The sequence below is a fragment of the Lepidothrix coronata genome, unplaced genomic scaffold (genome assembly GCF_001604755.1).
Source record: "Lepidothrix coronata isolate B3197 unplaced genomic scaffold, Lepidothrix_coronata-1.0 Scaffold16, whole genome shotgun sequence".
NCBI classification, from domain to species: Eukaryota; Metazoa; Chordata; class Aves; order Passeriformes; family Pipridae; genus Lepidothrix; species Lepidothrix coronata.
The window spans coordinates 7169806-7187607 of NW_016690196.1; the positions used below are offsets into that span (position 1 = coordinate 7169806).

General features: G+C 42.7%; 1 long non-coding RNA gene across 1 annotated transcript in view; it reads right to left on the reverse strand.

Moving 5' to 3' along the window:
• Nucleotides 1-17802, reverse strand: part of LOC108493319 — a 35761-nt gene that overhangs the window by 494 nt on the left and 17465 nt on the right. The window contains exons 2-3 of the long non-coding RNA XR_001873431.1: nt 16117-16221; nt 115-148 (exon numbers count right to left, since the gene is read on the reverse strand). This is a non-coding gene — a long non-coding RNA (uncharacterized LOC108493319). The remainder of the gene's footprint in view (nt 1-114; nt 149-16116; nt 16222-17802) is intronic.

Genomic DNA, 17802 nt, shown 5'->3' on the forward strand with positions numbered 1-17802 from the left:
CCTTGAGATCATCTGCGAACATAAAAAAGCAGTAGGGATCAAACCTGATTTTCATTTGAGGGGTAAAAATCTGGAGATCAGACTGTAAATATATTGACAAATAACCAATTTTACCTTGCCTTCATTATCTAGCAGTGCCCATCCTGACCTGCAGGAAGCAAAGCAATGAAAGAAACTGGAAGGAAAACATTTTTAAATTAACCCAGATTTCTCAAACCACCTCAAACAGGCAAACAAACAAATGAAACAGCCTGAACAGTCACTCACTTCTTGGATGCAAGCTCACGTCAACTTTTATTTTTCTGAATTGATTTGCTTGTTTGTATTGCTTGCCATTTTTATTTTTTGGTCCCTGAAAACGTTGTAAAAACCAACTAATAGGGGTACAAAATAGTAGGTTTTATGTACCTTGCAGAAACTTGTATGTGATGCAGTTTGTTAAGATCTCTGCCGTTCCCCCAGCAGTGTGTCAGGTTTGTCTAACACCCAGCCCCTGAGTTACAGGTTTACGGTGCCGATTTATAGCGTTGTAAGTTTAATATAGTGGCGCGTTGTAAAACGGCTTCTTCTTCTTTTTTCTTCCCTTTTTTTTTTTTTTTTCCTCCCTTCCCTTAATTAATATTTTAGATCCCAGGAAAGCGCCACAAGGGCAGGCGGCAGGAGCAGGGCTATAATTCACGGAGCGCCTGGGGCACAGCCCGGGGAACGGGATCCCGGCGCTGGGGCGGGCGGGGCTGCCCGGGGCAGTGCTGCCCCCTCCCGGCACCGCGCGGCACCGCGCCCGCCGCGCCCCCCGGGGCAGCCGCCGCGCGGGCGTGGGTGGGGAGCGTGACAACGACAAGCTCCATCACCCCCCAGGCGCCTTCAGGGTACTGAGCGAGCATTGTTTAAAAAGCGATAATAATTTTGGGGGGGGGGGGGAGAGAAGAGAGCGCTCCCTAATTTAAAAGAAACAGCCAACCCCGCCCAAGATGGGGTCAACCAGAAAATTGTAAAAATTGGATAGACACAACCCCCTTAATCCCCTTTTGCTGCTAATGTTAGCATTGAAATGTAAACAAGTGGGGCAAAAGCAAAAACATGGCAACCCTTGTGCACTGGGAGTAAAACATCAGCTTTAGGCACAGGAGCTCCTTTCTGCGCCTGGCTGATCCGTCTGGAAAGACTGTGCTGTGGCGGGGATCATGCCATGTGCTGGGGCCATCTCTTCAAGGCCTTCACCTCCCTGGAGCTTACCTCCAGCCCAACAGGACACTCCTGAGATGCTGGGGAACATCTAGGTAAACACAGGAAAAACAGCAGCATTGCTGCTACTTTGTAATAGAATGCTAGAATACCCTGAGTTGGAAGGGACCCACAAGGTTTATCGAAGTCCAGCTCCTGGCATGGGACAGCCCCAAGAATCACACCATGTGCCTGAGAGCATTGTCTAAATGCTTCTTGAACTCTGTCGGACTCCATACTGTGACTTTTAAGTCTCCTTATTTGCCATTCTCCAGTGAGTTGTTTTCCCCAAAGACTAGTGGGATCTAACAATACCGCTCGCAAAACCAAGCTGTATTGTCTTACGAGGGAGGTGATGTGGCAGAAGTAAATTGCAAAGTGAAGATGCTTCAGGGACAGAGGAAAGAAGAGATGCTTTGGCTTTCACTGCAGACCCTCTTTCACTGAGCACCCTCTACTCTGAACAGCTGCTTGCCATTAGCCGTGCCCATCACTAGAGTCAGCTCCTGCTTTAGTCCCTGCTTCTCTCTGTCACTCTTCTCTCCTTCCCTAGAACACCAATTTGTCTGATTGTTTGCAATTAACTGTTGATTATGGTGCACAGAAGTCCAAAGAGGATAATTAAAAACCGTTCAGCCAGCAGCAGTGGAAAGAGTCTGCTGCTGTAGAAGAGAGAACAGCGAACAGCAAGCACATCCCTGCTTAGGGCAGGACAACAACACCTGGAGAGAACCAACCAGGCTGGTGTGCAGAGGTAGGCAAGGTGCAGGGAGGGCAGAGCAAGCCAGAGGCTGGTGGTGATCTCAGAGAGCTCGGATGAAATGCTGCAGCTTACTGCTCCCACCCCCAGAATGCGTAAACAGGGGTCGTTCCCCATCCCATTATACCAACAAGACCAGGAGCCCTGCAAGTACAACACACACCTAGGTCCATAGCAGCAGCATCAAATCCCTGAGTAATTTCATCAGTAACTTTGCTGAATGGGTTGAAGAAACACACTTTTCTGCCTTCTCTAGCAGCATCTCTTTTTAGACAAATTGTCAGTGGAAAACCTTTCAAGAAATCACCTTGCTGTGAAATACGCTTTTGTTGCATGAAATAAAGCACCCAGGCAAATGCTGCAGCTGATAATACAAAGTGCCCACTCAGTCCTGTGTCAACACAGATCATTTTTATACACAGTAATAGACAACATGGGGTGTTGAGGAGAAGCCTGGGCAGGAACAAAGTACACATGATAAATTTAAACCTTGGAGGACCAAGTGCAGGAAGCAGAGTTTTATTGAGGTACAGGCATTTTGCTTTCCCAGTTATACAAAAAAGAATTACAAGTCAATTAGAATGAAGAAAAGTCTATCCAGCTGTATGCAGTAAGCTGACTCTAAACATAGACCTCAGAGCCTCTCTCAGATGACACCTGTAAACAAGAACAGACTGTGACTCTGCAAAGGGAAGTGGAAGGAGGAGTCTGCAGATAGGACTGCTGTTTATCTCTAATAGCGTCTCACAAACTAAAAAAAAAATAGCTTTTCCACTTGAAAAATAAATAGCTTTTCCAAATGAACCATGTATCCAGAAGGACATACTGAATTTGCTCCACCATGGGTGAAACCAAGTCTTGGTACGTGGTCAGCTGAGCCAACACAGATGTGTCAGCTGAAAGGAAGAAATCTTTTTCCTCTGCTCCTTGTCTTTCTTTAGCTCCTGACTTCTCCTGACCCTGTGAGCTAACCCCTCCACTTCCTGGCCCCTTGATCCAACTCTTGGTGCTCAGCAAACCCTCCAGTGAACTATATGAATCGTTAGCCTGGCAGGATATGATCCTAATTTCTGGGATGGTTTCTGCTATCTTGAGTTAAAGCCACTCAGGGTATGACACACACAAGGTAAGGATGTTAGATGCAGCTGGAAGAAAAAAATATTCCTTCAAAGGAAAATAGCACAATGCCAAAGCCTAGTGAAATGTTTCAACACATGATGAGAATTAAACCTCAAGTAAATCTCAACCTTGACCTGTATTTTGGTGATCATCTTGTACCCCAGATACAACAAGTAATGCACAAATGGGTAAAAATGAAGAATAAAAAGAATAATTGAACTGCTTTGATTTCAAAAAGAGGTTCAGGACAGCCCAACTATGGTTATAATGAGCATCCTTTTTTTCCTCCATGGGAGATTTGTAGGGATATAGTTGCTAAAAAGATAAGGGCTCAACAAACTGGTAAGACATGACTGCAGGAACTGTGCCATGCTGCTACAACAAAGCATAGTTCAAGACACAGATACAATATTTTCTCTGAGAAAGGTGGAGCTAATTGCAAATTCTCTTGGTTTCACAGAAATATTCTTCTTGGATTCGTTTCATGAAGCCTAAGCAAAGAAAATGTGAACAGCTGGGATACCAGAGGCAGAGTGAAAAGGAGCAGGAATTCTGTGCAGAAGAAAATGCAAAAATACAAACTGAATGAGGCTTGGTACATCAGGGATGAACTCTGCTTTGACTTTTTTTAATAATATCCCACAGCCTGAAGACACAATGCTAGTGCTATAAGAAAATAGCTCTCCTCTGAAGCCTGATGTTTCAAAAGAATCAAGGCTTAAAGTGCCATTAGATATTTGTTTAAGGACTAACACATTTAGCAGCTGTAAAACCTGACTATAATGTCTTGCTGTTTGTCCACTAAATCACATTATGCTGTAGCGGTGGGATGTATACTCTGCTTAGCTGTCCTGCCTGTCCACAAAACTAGAGTTTTCTCCCTGAATGTGCCACTAGCATTGTATGGTTCTTGTTCTAGACCTTGCATGTAGGGCTGGTCAAGAAGGATGTGAGAAACATTTTTGAAAGATCTGACCTTCTGCCAGTGGCTCAGGAGCAACACAGGCAAGACTTGAACTGAGATTAAAAAGGAACAGATTTTATTTTGTAAGAATTCAAGAAGCAAAGGGTAACTCCTGAAACACAGATCTGTGGGACACTCGTTGATTCCAGTGACACAATGCCTTGCCCACAGTTTTACTGATGTCCGCACTATCGGATGACAGACAGGTCTAAAGGGGGTGAGAGTTTTCTCATGACCAGTGCTGTCCTAAAAGAAATCAGGCTGCCTATGTTTCATTTACAATTTCAGCAGGAGCCTTGCTCTCTTGAACCTAGTCTGCTTTGGTCCGTGGATCCTATCCAATAGGAAGTTTCATCAAAACTTGATTACTCACTGAATCTATGTTTGAGTGGACTGCTAAGTCCCGACGTCCTGACATTCAGGCTGCTAAAATGTGACACCTTGAAGCCTCAAGTCTTCATGTCAAGCATCTAATTTACCTCGGTCACTGACAAGCTTTCATTCCGTTCAGAGAAGCTGTTCTCAGTGTTTACGAAGTCATCCTTACAGCCCAGTCTAGCTTTTCTGCTGAGCCTCATAGCCCAGTGACAATTTTAAAGCTTTCTCCACTGCTGTGGATTTGCCAGACCCAGAACTGACAATCCTCAGAATTCAAATCAATAAATCGTGCCCCAAAGTTGTGAGTTTTGTCCAAAAGTTGTAAGAACAGATAGATTACTTAGGGACAATTTCAATTTCCCTGAGTCTGTATTTCCCTATGAGTAGCTGGCTGGAGATCTGGGCTTTTTAGAAAGAAGGAAAGAACAAAGACATTAATTCCTTGCTCCAGGAGACAGACCTGCAAGATATCAGAGATCCGTAAAATCCTGAGCTGGCAACACCCCCAGCTCCAAGGTCTCTAAAGTGCCACTGCGTGAAACCAGCCATCATATCTCATCAGCACAGAGCAAATACAAAGTTTATTGTGTAATCATTGTTTCTGGAAGAATTATCTATTCTTTATGTCTGTGAGAGCGTGAGAGATTAAGTTTGGAAGCCTATTAGCCACCGCTGAAATGCCATTGTTATCATTCACTGTTAATCGTCATGCCTGGCTCTAATGCACTTAATCAGAGCAGTTGACACTTGGGCTCTAAATGAGAGTCAGCCAAGCGGGAGAGAGGAGGCAAATGCCCATGGCTATTGCATGGAGCTGGCATCTTCTGCTCATGACAGCTTTTGAGTTAAATAAAGACCCCAGCAGCAGGGTGGGAACTCCTGGCAGATTTTTCCAGATCCCTAACTGATTACAGCTGGTCTTGGCAGTACGTTTAAATGGCACAAGGAAGATAGCAGAAAAGTTCCCTGTCATGAAACATCCAACACAGAACTAACAGACATGCTGAGGAAGCCAGCCCCTGGTCAGGGAAAATGTTTCTTGGGGTCTTTTTGGAAACTCCTGCCTGCCAGCTGTTAATGGATGGGGCTGAATTGCAGTCTGCATGTTAATGAGCCTATTATGAAAAGCACTTTATCTTGTGACAAAGGTGGATTTAATGGAGTTGAAAGGTTTCCCAGAGTAAATTTCTAAATGTCCTAATAACGCAATGAAGACTCCATTAGTGTATTTATGATTAAGACACAGCCACGTTTCAGCAAGGCTGTTTCAGCAACCCAGGATGTGAACCTCCCAGTACAGGAAGCTCACAGAGACATGTCCTGCAACCTGAAGATGAGAGTGTGAAGTTGTGTGTCACAGCCCAAAGGATCTCCTCTCAATTCTGGGCCTCATGGGTGGATTGCTATAGCAAAATATCATCTTTTAGCTTGAAACATCTTGTTAGAGCAGAGCAAACCAGAAGCTGGAAAAGCCTGCTTTGTGCTGCAGAAACATGTGGAATCCAGGCCAGAAGAGACCACTAAATAGTGCAGCATAACCTTTTAGAAGCCCTTAACATGACATTCCTTATCTCATCTTGCACCTTTGCTTCCACTCTACTTTATCTGGTAATAATTCTCGCTTTGAGGTTTATCAGGAGATCTGTGTGCTTATCAACCAAATGCTCCAAAACACCTCCTCAGTCTATCTGTCACTGGTGCAATTCTGGAGTGGGATGAGGGCCTGTCTCATGTAGGTTTGTAGGTTCGAGCCATATCTCACAATTCCCTAGGTATTCCCCATTGTTTCTCTGGACTATTTTGATGAGGCTTTTACCTCTACCATGACTCCTCCAGCGAATGTGATAGTCATGTCCAGCTTCTACAGTGCTACTATGACATGTACCAATTGCTATTCTTTGCATGCCTGGGCTCAGATCCTTTAAAGGTCAATCTCAAGGCTAAGACCGATTCCTTTGTCTCAGGATTGACACTGTTCTTTTTACCCTGCTGGTCAGAGGACTCTTCTATCTTAGATGCTCTGGCTGAGTTTCCATTTAGATTGTCCAAAGGAGAAAGGAACCATGACAATTGTTCTACAGCACTGTCAGATAGAGGACATCTTTCTTTGTCTTTCAGATTATGATTTGGCTTAATAGTGAAGTGTGAATGACTGCAGGCTTTCTGTGGGTTTGCTGGAGTCAAGCTTTTGAACTCTTTCCTCTCCTAGGAACTAGCACACTCAGAGGTGAGGAAAACAAGGTGTGCAATTAACATAAAATTCTGGCACGATATCATGATTCACAGTATCACCTGGGTTTTCCTTTCAGCACTCATCACCTTTGTCTCTTACTGAATGCCTTCTGTGCACAGAATACCTATGTTTTCAATTCGCATCTCATTTGGCAACCATACACCTGTTAAAAAACCCTTGCAAATACAACTGCTCACAACTTTTCGCTGACAAGGAGAATGTGGTCTTTCCTACCTCCACCAAAAACTCCAGTTGGGAAACTTGCTGTGAAAGCAGCTGCACGGATCTATAGGAGATGCTTTCCTTCATGCCAATTGGCTCATTAGTAATTTTAAAGGAAGGGTTTAAAAGTCTATTTAATTTGGAAAAGGGGACTAAATAGTATCCTTCAACCCAGTTTCACTCCAAGCTCTCAGCTGCATTTTAATTAACTTTACTATCTCCAGCAATCCAACAGCATTTTCAGTCAAAAGAAGAAACAATATTTCTTCTATAGTACTTTCTATTCAAGATTGAATTATCATATCATCCTATCATTATTGCCTTTCTTTGCTGTTGGATGAGCTGACCCAAGGCACTGTGAAGCAGCATGTCTCCACTGACAACGACCAGTGGTGGGACAGACTCCATCCCGCTGGCCCTGACTCACAGCCCGTTCCTACGCACTCATACTGTCTCATTTGAAGGCATCATGAAAGAGCCCATGCTGCTTGAGCCCTATTTTGTGGCTAGCATGTCTCACCAAGTAATTCTAGTTCTCATCAGGCATCTAGCAAGTATTAATACTGTACCCAGAAGAAAAAAGGCTGCATTTTGGTCTTCTAACAGGAAGAAAAGTAGGGTTATTTCATGCTTTCTTTGAAGCAAAGAAATTTCTTTGAACATGGAAAGGGTCCTTTTCAGATCATCTAGACCTTCCCTGGACTCAAATGCAATCATGCAGTCATATGACCATGAACTTCAACATCATCACAGAAGGGTAGGTATATCATTAGAGAAAGAGGTCAGTGCTGGTGAACACAGGTATTCACACACTTCTGAGAAACAAAAGGACTATAACAGATCTAGGAGTTTTTGTTTTACCACTCCTCCAGGGGTAAATTGCAGGAGTCCTGGCACACATTCCGTGGGAAAAAAAAAATTTCTTGATGTTTGTCACAAGTGACCAGAGAAGAGCATAAAACCACAAATAAAGCCATTTGTATTGCTAAATCAGTCCTGAACGTGGTGTTTTTTCTGGAAAATACAAATAATATAAATTAATCTGTCAGCTCGTGTTTAGACCCCAGCCTCTTCCACAGCAATACATTGAGAAGAGCTGGTTGAAATAATTATTCTTGACTTATGCAATCATTCTTTTTATTTCTGAAGGCTAATGGAGTGAAAACATGCTTTCCAGACCTTTGCTAATGACAGAGTCAGAAATAATGATCGGGGACCCTTATGTTCCTCTCCTAATGAGGAAAGCAACACAAAATGATAGGGATGCGAGTCCTCAGCAATCACTTGTTCTTTATTTAAAAGGCAAATGGAGCGTTCAGATGAGTTCTTTAGGTTAATGGAGCCACAAATAAGGTTTGGGGGCAAGGATTTTTCACAGATAATGCAATACAGGCAATATCTTCTCTGGAGGACAGAAATATTTACAGATGTTGAGATTTCTCTATCATAGAAAGGTAACCTAAAAGCCAACACTGAGAGGACAAACCAAACCTGTCCTTTATTTTTCATCCCCCCAAGTCTGCACACTCAGTCCCCCAGGGTGCAGAGGCACCACATGCCCAGCCTGGGTGTCAGCTGCTGAAGTAATGCAAAATGGTCACAGACAATACGAGCCCCAAACAAGATTCAGAGAAAGGGACACAGCAAATTTGAAAATTACTCCTCATGTGCCTGTCACCCAAAACTCATATCTCCATGCCATGCACTTTCCTGTCCCCTACTCCACACCCTTGCCCAAGCACAGATCCTGGCACCAACCCAGCCCCCCCAAGACCCCCAGAAAAATGAAATGACCCAGTGACTCCTGCTCCACTGCTGAGGGTCATGAGATTGGACAGACCAAGCCCAGGAGGCCGCTCAGCAGAGCCACAAGCAGCAGCTCAGGCAGTTTTACCCCAAGGAAGAAGAATACAGAGGTAGTCATCTGCAAGATCTTCATCTTCAGAGGTTAGGAACAGAGTGTGGGAAGTTCCCCAAGCTCTTTGCTGATGGTCAGATGCAATTTGTTTTACTTCCGCTACAAGCAGCTGGAAGAAATGCGAGCCTGGAAAGACTTCTGCCCTGCTGGGTCCTTCATTCTTAAGGAGATTGCACCTGTTTCTTTCACACAGGCCGGTGAAGGCAATGGCAGAAAGGAGCCCCCATAACCTTGGGACAGCAGTTCAGGTCCAGGACTCCTGAGTGATCTAATTTTTTTGCTACATCACCACGTGAAGCAGGTTCATGTTTCCCTTCTGGTTCTTGTTGTACTCATCAGTTCTCCTGTAAATAGACCTGAAACAACATCCACAGGCTGGGGACTTTTAGAGAAAACTATCTCCTTGATTGTTAGCACCACATAAATTAATTTTACTCAACTGCTTTCACTTCTACTGCAGCAAGAGGAGAGCCAGGCTTAGGTGCAATCTCTGCCATACAGACCTTCACTCTTAGCAAAGCCTACCCTGAAAAGATAGGATCTTCTTAGTCCTTCTCATACTGCTGTTTCAGGTAGTTTAAAAAAGTCCAAATGCAGGCATACCCATATAATTGATTAGTCTGTAGCAGGAAGAGGCAGTATATAATCTACCAAATAAGTTCTGAAAGATGTATAATAGTACAACTAACAGTATCTCATCCCTTTCAATATGAGATCATAACAAGGTGAAAAAAATTTCTGACCACCACTATGATACTTATAACTCAGTAGGTACGATGAAGCAGTCTCCTGGAAAGAAGGAGAGAATAGTTTACAGAAACATTTGGTTTTTATCAAAACCTGCTTAGCCCATCAGAAAAAGAAATTTAAACCCATTGATCTCTCAGGGTTAACGACAAGAGAAGCAAGTTCAAGAAGTTGGTTCAATACTCAAGACCCTATTTTAATAAAGCTAACTGTTTTCCCAGGTTGTGATCTCATCAACTCTCACAAGCTTAGTGGCAGGAACTTTTTTAATGTGTTCATTGGGAGTCCTTGAGCTTGTAGAGGAGCACCTTGAAGTGCTGGAGGGAAGATGGCTGGTCCTGCAAGGCAGGACTTGAGCCCAGTACCCTGGCTGACATGTGTCTGGTTCAGTAATCTGTGAGAAGAGATATGTAGAGAACATACTTAAAATCTGTGACCATAAAATATTCTACAAGACTTCATGGATTTACATTAGGCTAGGTGATGTTTGATTTTGAGGAGGAAAAGCTACTAAAATAGAGCATCTATTAATGGATCCATCTTCCTATGTGCAACTTCTCCCTTAAGATTTTTGACTTTCATTCAAGATCTGGGATGAAATCAAGATATTCCTAATAATTAACTGGAAATAGACTCCCCTTCTATTGTCTTTACATCATTCTATAGAAGTACGAGTCTTTGATGCTGTAAAGCAAGTACAAGCTGGAGAAATTCTGCTACTACAACTTTCTCTCCCTACTCTGCCCAAGACAGTATGAGATGCTAATCACCCTTCAAACCTCACTTTGTGAAGATTGACTCTTGAGGGTCTATGAATGAAGACCCAGCTGCAATAACCTGGGCTCATGTTTTAGATAGATGGTACAAGAATGCCCAGATAATGAAGAGAGAAGGGCAGTTGTCCGGGAAAGTACTTCAAGTAACTTTAGGTGCACATTTGACTAGGTGTAATTTATCAGCTAGTGCATGAATCTTTAGTTGTAAGCATAGAAGCAAGCTCAGGGAAGATGTGAGCCACTTTAATCAGCTTGTCCCTGGGTGGGAAAAGCACACAAGGAAAAGTATAAAATCAGTAGCAGAGTGACATGTGCTGAGCACAGAGTAGATCTCAACAGTCACCTACACCCCCACCAACTCTGATTCACTCATTGCTGGTACAACACTGTCACCCTCACCTGTAAGAGGCTAACACTAACATACGCAAACAGCTAAGAACAGTCTGTGCTGGCAAAAAAACATTTGCAAAACAGTAAGTGATGAGATCCAAATGTATTACCCTAGAGTAACAGATATTTCAAGTTGAAAAAAAAAGGAAAGAAAAAGAAAAATATCCTGTGTTAGGGTTGCCATGAATATGAGTTGACTAGATCAGAACAGTTCCTTTTCCCTGCAATCCAGGTGAATGGCTTGGTGTTTGGCAACATAAAAAAACATTTTATTGAAATGGACACTGCAAACTGCACTATTTTATCTCCCTGTGTAACCACTCTGTCCCCATCATTATTGGCTACTCCTTCAGTTTGTGTGTCATCCTCAGATTTTATCAGCAGTAATTTTATATTTATGTCAAGATCACCGATGGAGAAATTGAAATAACACTGGACACAGACTATTTCATAAAAACCTCACTCCCATCAGTCAGTATTCCCTGCCTCTTTTGACTCAAGTCAAAATATTGTGCTGGGTCATACTGAACACATTGCAAAAGCACATTATCTCTCTAGAGTCACTGTCGACAACTGAATTTGTAATCACATACAAAATGAAAGTTGTTCTGTTTAGCAGGCTCTACCTCCTGGAAAGCTATGCTGCCCGATATTAATTATATTTCTAGTTAGAAATTGAACCTCATATTTCCCTGTGCAATATTTTGCCAGATATTAACTTCAGGTTGTTCAGCTTACGACTATCATAGCCACTGCTGTTACATACCTCTGAATTACCGGCAAAACCTAAGACCTTTGCAGCCATCTGCAATATTGCCAGCACTCCCAGGTTCATTAAAACCAGATGTTTCCTGAGCCAACCTTCTCAAGACTCTTAGATATATGTTGTCCTAGTAGATAATGTTTAGCAGATTCTTCAGTTATTTCTTCTGGGAAGTAATCAGCCTTATCCAAGCCCATATGCTGTGGCTTTTCAAACATAGAGTAGGAACCATGATACAATGCCTTTGACTTCCTATCTTCATTATAATATCTTTAATTATCTCTCTCTGATAATGACAGGATTCCTACTGTTCCTAAACCCACAGAAAGTTCTCATTACCTCTGGCTTCTCTCACTAAACCAGAGGATTGTGCGGTGTGTTTAACTGTCTCGCCCTCTAACAATCCCTTTTCCCCTCTCTCACACTGAAAGGGTCTTGTGGACAAGGAACAGCAGGCAAGTTCTGGAGAAGGGTCAGGAAGGATCCCCAACAACTGCGTAGGGATTCAGAGGCCTTTCTGCAATTCATCTACAGGTTAATAGGACCTGAAGCCCTGCTGCAATTAGGGGAAAGTTATATGAAAAGAAAAATTTGGTCCCGTCCTCAGGGTCTCAATGCTGTTGCACAGGGCTTCTCTCTATCAAAAAAAAGTAATGAAAAGTAAGTTAATAGTTGGCACAGAGGCCATAAAGACAGAGACAAAAGTCACTACTCTAAACTACTAATTTTGTGTCTTTTTCCCATTTCACTTTATTTTTTTTCCAAATTACATGCCCCATCTTGTCTTCACTGCCACATGCACAGCTGAACTAAAAGCTTTGCACTCAGAATAAATATCTACTACAAGGAGAAGCTTGTTATAGTAATAGCACATTCACTGCACACAGACTGCATTCTAATAACTACAGTCATGTAGAGAAATCCTCTTAAATCAAAGAAATACCACAACGAATAATGAGAATGTTCAACAAAACTCTCTGAAGCAAACTGGGAAATAGAAAGATTGTTTGACCTTTTAATGCATCTGCAATGCCCAAGGAATGGCTGCATCCCACAGTCTCCTGAACAAATGCCTGATGCCTCTAATAACATTGTTTTCCTGCATGTGTCTATAACAGCTGCATGGCTCCTCTTAGCAACAGGACAAGACAGTTGGGATTCTATGGAGTAGCATTTCCCAGGTGTTTTGATTTTTGTATTGCAGGTTTTTTGTTTGGTTTGGGGCTTTTATTCAGTTTGGTTTTTTTCTTCCAGGAACAGTGTCCATTGACTAGGTTAAGTCATCAAATGCAGCATTCCTTTCTTCTGAGAGGAGTTAGGCAATACCAGAATATCAGGGATGTATCTGTGCAGTCAACCAAGGGCTACTTTGTTAGTCATCACAGGCTGAAGAACCAGTTGCAAAGAAACATGTGTCCCACTGGACAAGCCACACTTCTCTGGGAAAAGTAGGATGAATAGCCTGATCTTAGAGGTCTCACAGTCCTGAAGAAGCTGTGAGGGTCAGAGGGGAATTTTGATGAGTGCCTGAGGCAATGGCACCTGCACCTCCTCAGTATCTGCGTTGGCTTATGATGGAAGCAACCTGCATAGGTTTTGGGTTCACCCCATGTAGAAGTAGTTGCAGAAAGAGGGTTCCTCATTGTCTGAGATTGGAGATGGGCCTATACACTCCCCAAAGCACCCTCTGTGGACTTCAAAGCATGAACTTTTCTTCTTGATGCAACCATACACAGAGCAGAGGCCATCAAGTTAATTCTACCCTAATTATCACCCAAACTGGAAGGGGAATAGCTGTGAAGCTGCTTTGCTCTACAGCAAGACTGATTTTCTGGGCACTGAAAGGTGTACTGGATCTATACAAGCTGATTTGTTACCTGCACAGAGCTGCACTGTGCCATGAAGACTCACCAGCTTGTTAGGAGAGGCCAAGGCACAAGCCTGGGTCAAGTTTCCAAAACAGTTTGGTTCCCGCAGAGTTAGGTCTGTGAAACTCCAGTACCAGGTATGAGCACCAAACTGTTCGGAAAACCAAGCCCTAAGCTCTTGAAATCTGCCCTTTCTTATGCTCTTCCAATTACTTCATGCTCTTCCAATTACTACTGATCTCCACATTTAAAAGCCTGGTAGTGCTGAGTGGTGGTGTGATGAGCACAGTAATAGAAACAGATTTTTGGAGTCTAACAAGGTACATTTAGTTGAAAAGTTTCAGCCATTCTTCCTTAAGAGTAGCATTAAGAATGGGAAGAAAATAGTAACGGGTTGTTTAAAATGACAGCCAGAGAAGGTAGAAGTGTTTCACTAATCTCTCATAATTCTCTGGCCATGTCAGAGGAAAGCCACGACTTATTCAGACTGTCAAAATGCTTTTGAGCAATCATCGCAAAAAAGAGAAACTATAGGAATTCAAACAGCATAGTGGAGGCAGGTAAACTATTATTTTGATGAAACTTTAACAAAGGGAAAAGAAGTGAAGAATCAGATAGACTATTTTCACCCTGACAAATGTCATATGCCTCAAGCCTCCACTCTGGATGCCACACTGTTTAATTTCCTTGTGTTTTTGAACAATCTAGAAGGGGCTGGAACTGAAATAGCAAAAATGCACTGGGCACAAATTTTTAGGTGGGTGAGTAGGAAGAATTATTACAATGACATTCAGGAAGACCTTAGGCAACCAGATGACTGGCCCAAGTAATCAAATTCAAGTTCCAAAACACTGAAAACATGTAACATTGGAAAAGGGGAAAATATCGCTTGCACAGAATTCTAAATGTAAGTGGGAAATTTTTTCTTTACTGAGAAAGCTGGGGGTTTTTTTACACCCATCCCATGATCTGTACCCCCAAACTGCTGAGGGCCCTCATTGCTGCACAGGGCAGCAGTCACATGCCCAGTGTCTCTGGCAGAGGACGCCACGGCAGCTCTGAGCAGCAATTGCCCCTGTCCCACCACAGGAGAGGCTGTGCCTCACAGCAGGGCAACACCTCCCCTGCCTGCCTCCCTCACCCAGCTCACAGCATGGGGCTCTGCCAGTTCACACAGGCAGGGCCTCCTCTGCATTTTCTTGCCCACAACACACAAATACACACATGGGTCCCTCAGGTGCCCCTTGGCCTCTGCCTCAGCGAGGAGCTCCAAGCAGGAGAGAAGAACAGAATATGCAACATGCAAGAGAAAGAGGAGGAATAGTCAAGAGCTGGGGCTAGGGAGAGGATGCTGCACCGCAAGTGGTACAAAGATATAATGCAGGTGACACAAGGAAACAGTTCAAATCATCACTGTAGATATATCCATGTAGATTCAATCTGTACACAAATGATAGCAGATAGCCAAAATTGATTAAAAATTAAACACTCAAATACGTTTGAGCAATTCTAGGTAAGCACCACAAACCCAGCTGAAATCTTACACATCGTGTCCTTCATTGGCTCTGAAAACTTCCTCAGAGATACTGCACAAGTTAAATGGGGACATGATTGCTGTTAAAGCAAGATATTAAGAAGACATCTTAGGGAAAGAGCAGAAGACAAAGCCATTAGCTAAGGTTAGGGTTAAAAATGACTACAGTAAGAGTGCTACAACTGGTGCAGGGAGAGAAAGGGAGGCCAAAGGAACAGGGAAGCTGCAAATGTTCTGGACTGAAAACTCTTCCACTTCCAGGATATCTGAGGGTCTTGGTTAAGGCTGCCCTGACAAAAAGGATGAGTGAAAGGGTTAGGGTTAGGAGAGGGACAAAAACTACTACTCCAATTTGAGTAGGGCAGGAAAGGGGCTGCCAAAGGATAGATGTTCTGCAAAAATAGCTCTCCTATAAGATCCTACTTATCCTAACCATGCCTGGGAAAGCTGAAACAAAAGTTAGCCAAGGTCAGCAATTTGGACTAAGGTATGGATTAGGGCTTGTGTTTAGGGTATCTGTATTTTTTAATGGGGCTGGAAGCAGGCTGCCAAACTAATGCTTAAGCTGTTGAAAGAATTCATCCCCTGAGACCTTTTATACAATAATGTGAGGAAGGAATGTGTAATCTTTAGAGCATACCCACTTTATCCCTACTCCTAACTTCATAATGTCAGGAAAAAAGATAGGCAGTGAAAAAAATCACAGCAAAATCACCACAGATAGAAAGAAATATTAAATGCTTCTTGCAAACAGGTGTTTAAGCCTATGTACTCATTGCTATAGTAGACCAAGGACACAGAGTGATTCAAAATGAAAATGTATTTGTCTAAGGATAACATTAGTTTCCAGAGTCATGGGAGTTAATGATAACAACAATTTTTAGAGTGTATTAAATGCCATTCTTCAAGACTTAATCCAACCTCTAACTATTTCAGGATCAGGATGAGATCTAATGGGGCTTGAGAAAAAGGCTGAAAGGATTGATTATCCTGCATCTGCCTGCTGTGAGGTTCTTACATCTTCCTCTGAAGCATGGAGTGCTGGCCAGGGTCAGAGGCAGGCGGCTGGATAGGAAGGCACCCTGGATTAGCTTGTTTGTACTCCCCCTGCTCTGCCTTGGCTGCAAGCTATGCAAGGTTTTATGTCTGTAATCCACAGCTCTCCTTGAGGAACACAGAGGGCCTCTGAAATGCTAAACAACCCAGGGAAAGAAGCTTACCTGAAGCCATGAGTAAACCCAGCAGTCAAACCTCTGGCACAGATTTTGGCTTCTTCCTCTTCTAAATGGCTCAAGGTTTGGATGTCTTTGTTTTCAGCCCTGTATCTGAAAGATAAAGGAATTAGCAGGATTTCTTTAATCTTTGTGTTCTCCCAGATAAGTGTATTAGGGGAATTTTGTAGGTTATGGAAATATTTATTTTGAATTAAAATTAAAGCTGCACCACACTATGTGTTACTGTATCTTAGTGTAGGGCACAATGCAGTCTCCTATATCTGACTGCAGAAACATCATTCCTCTTGCTCAGACCTGGAAAAATGAAATAACAGTGCTCTCTTTTCAGCAAAACCCTGTTTATACCTGTTGCGACACAGAATGCACGGAGTCCAAAAAGTCTCCATAAAATAGGTACTTTATTTTCAATATTTCATTAGGAAATTGGTTTGACTTTCAAGCAGCAAAGAACTAGAGATGTGAACTAGGGCATTATGGAGTCAGCGTGTCCAGTTATTGACAGAGGAGACCAATAATTGTATTTCTGTGTAAACTTGTTTTACTGAACAGAAGAATATCTCAGCTGGCTTTACTTGAGCTCTCTCCAGCCTGTTTCCTCTAATTTAACCAAAAGGGAGGTTGCTGCTACCTGTTTAAGATAGAGAAGTGTATAGAAAAAGCAATAGATAGCTAATAGGCAGACACATTTCCTCACTATGAGCACAGTTGTTGCTGCTGTCTAAAAAATTTCCTTCCCAGCTCCAAGGGAAATACAGTTTTTGGAACAGATCAAGCCCAGAACACACTCTGAATCTCACAGGCAAAGATTTGTGAGCAAAATGAACATATTTCTCAGGTGCAGTGCTCCTCTACCTGAACAAAGGGATATAGGGAAAGGTGAGGAGCACAATATGAACCCTTCCCATCTCAGCAGCTCTGGACCTCTCTGATTCCTTCTCATGGTTGCATGAAGCCCTCACTGAACACAGCAGCCCACCAAGCAGCATAGCTCCAGCACCAGCTGAACTACTCTCTTACGTAACAACGCTAAAAATCCAATCATAGCCTTCCAAAAATCTCTCACTCCTAGTCCTGACTCAGTCAACACTCAAGGAAATGCAGTTTAATTAACCCTTTCTCATGAGGATTGAATTCAAGTACCCCATCTAGATAAGTACTAATCTTGGCTCAGGTCATATTGCCTCAGTTTCTCCTGCCATATTATTTTTCCCCTTCTGCCTTCAGTAAGCTCTTCAGATTCAAGCACTCACCTCAGGCCAATTTTTTATTTCAAAGCCGGATTACTGCCTTAACTCCCTCTTCCCATTTTTCTACCACTTAGTTCAGTGCTCTCTGACTGTGAGGATGTAACACAGCAACAAAGGACCAGGAAAAAGACAAGGGATTAAAGTATAAATGGATCTAAATACTTAATAGCTGGAAGGAAGAAAAGTGTGACCTACATTAATCAGAGGCAAAGTAGTGACAATGGGCTTCAGCTGGTTGTGTACCTAATTGTTTGTGTGTTTATTTATTTATTTTTAAGGCACTAAGTAGCAAGAAAATATTCTTGAAAAGGTTTCATTCAAATGTAACTTCAGAGATGATTTGGAAATTTTCTACAGCTTGGAAACAAGCAGACAGCATTTGAAGGAAAAAAAAATGGAATTCAGTTTTATGAAGACTGGCACA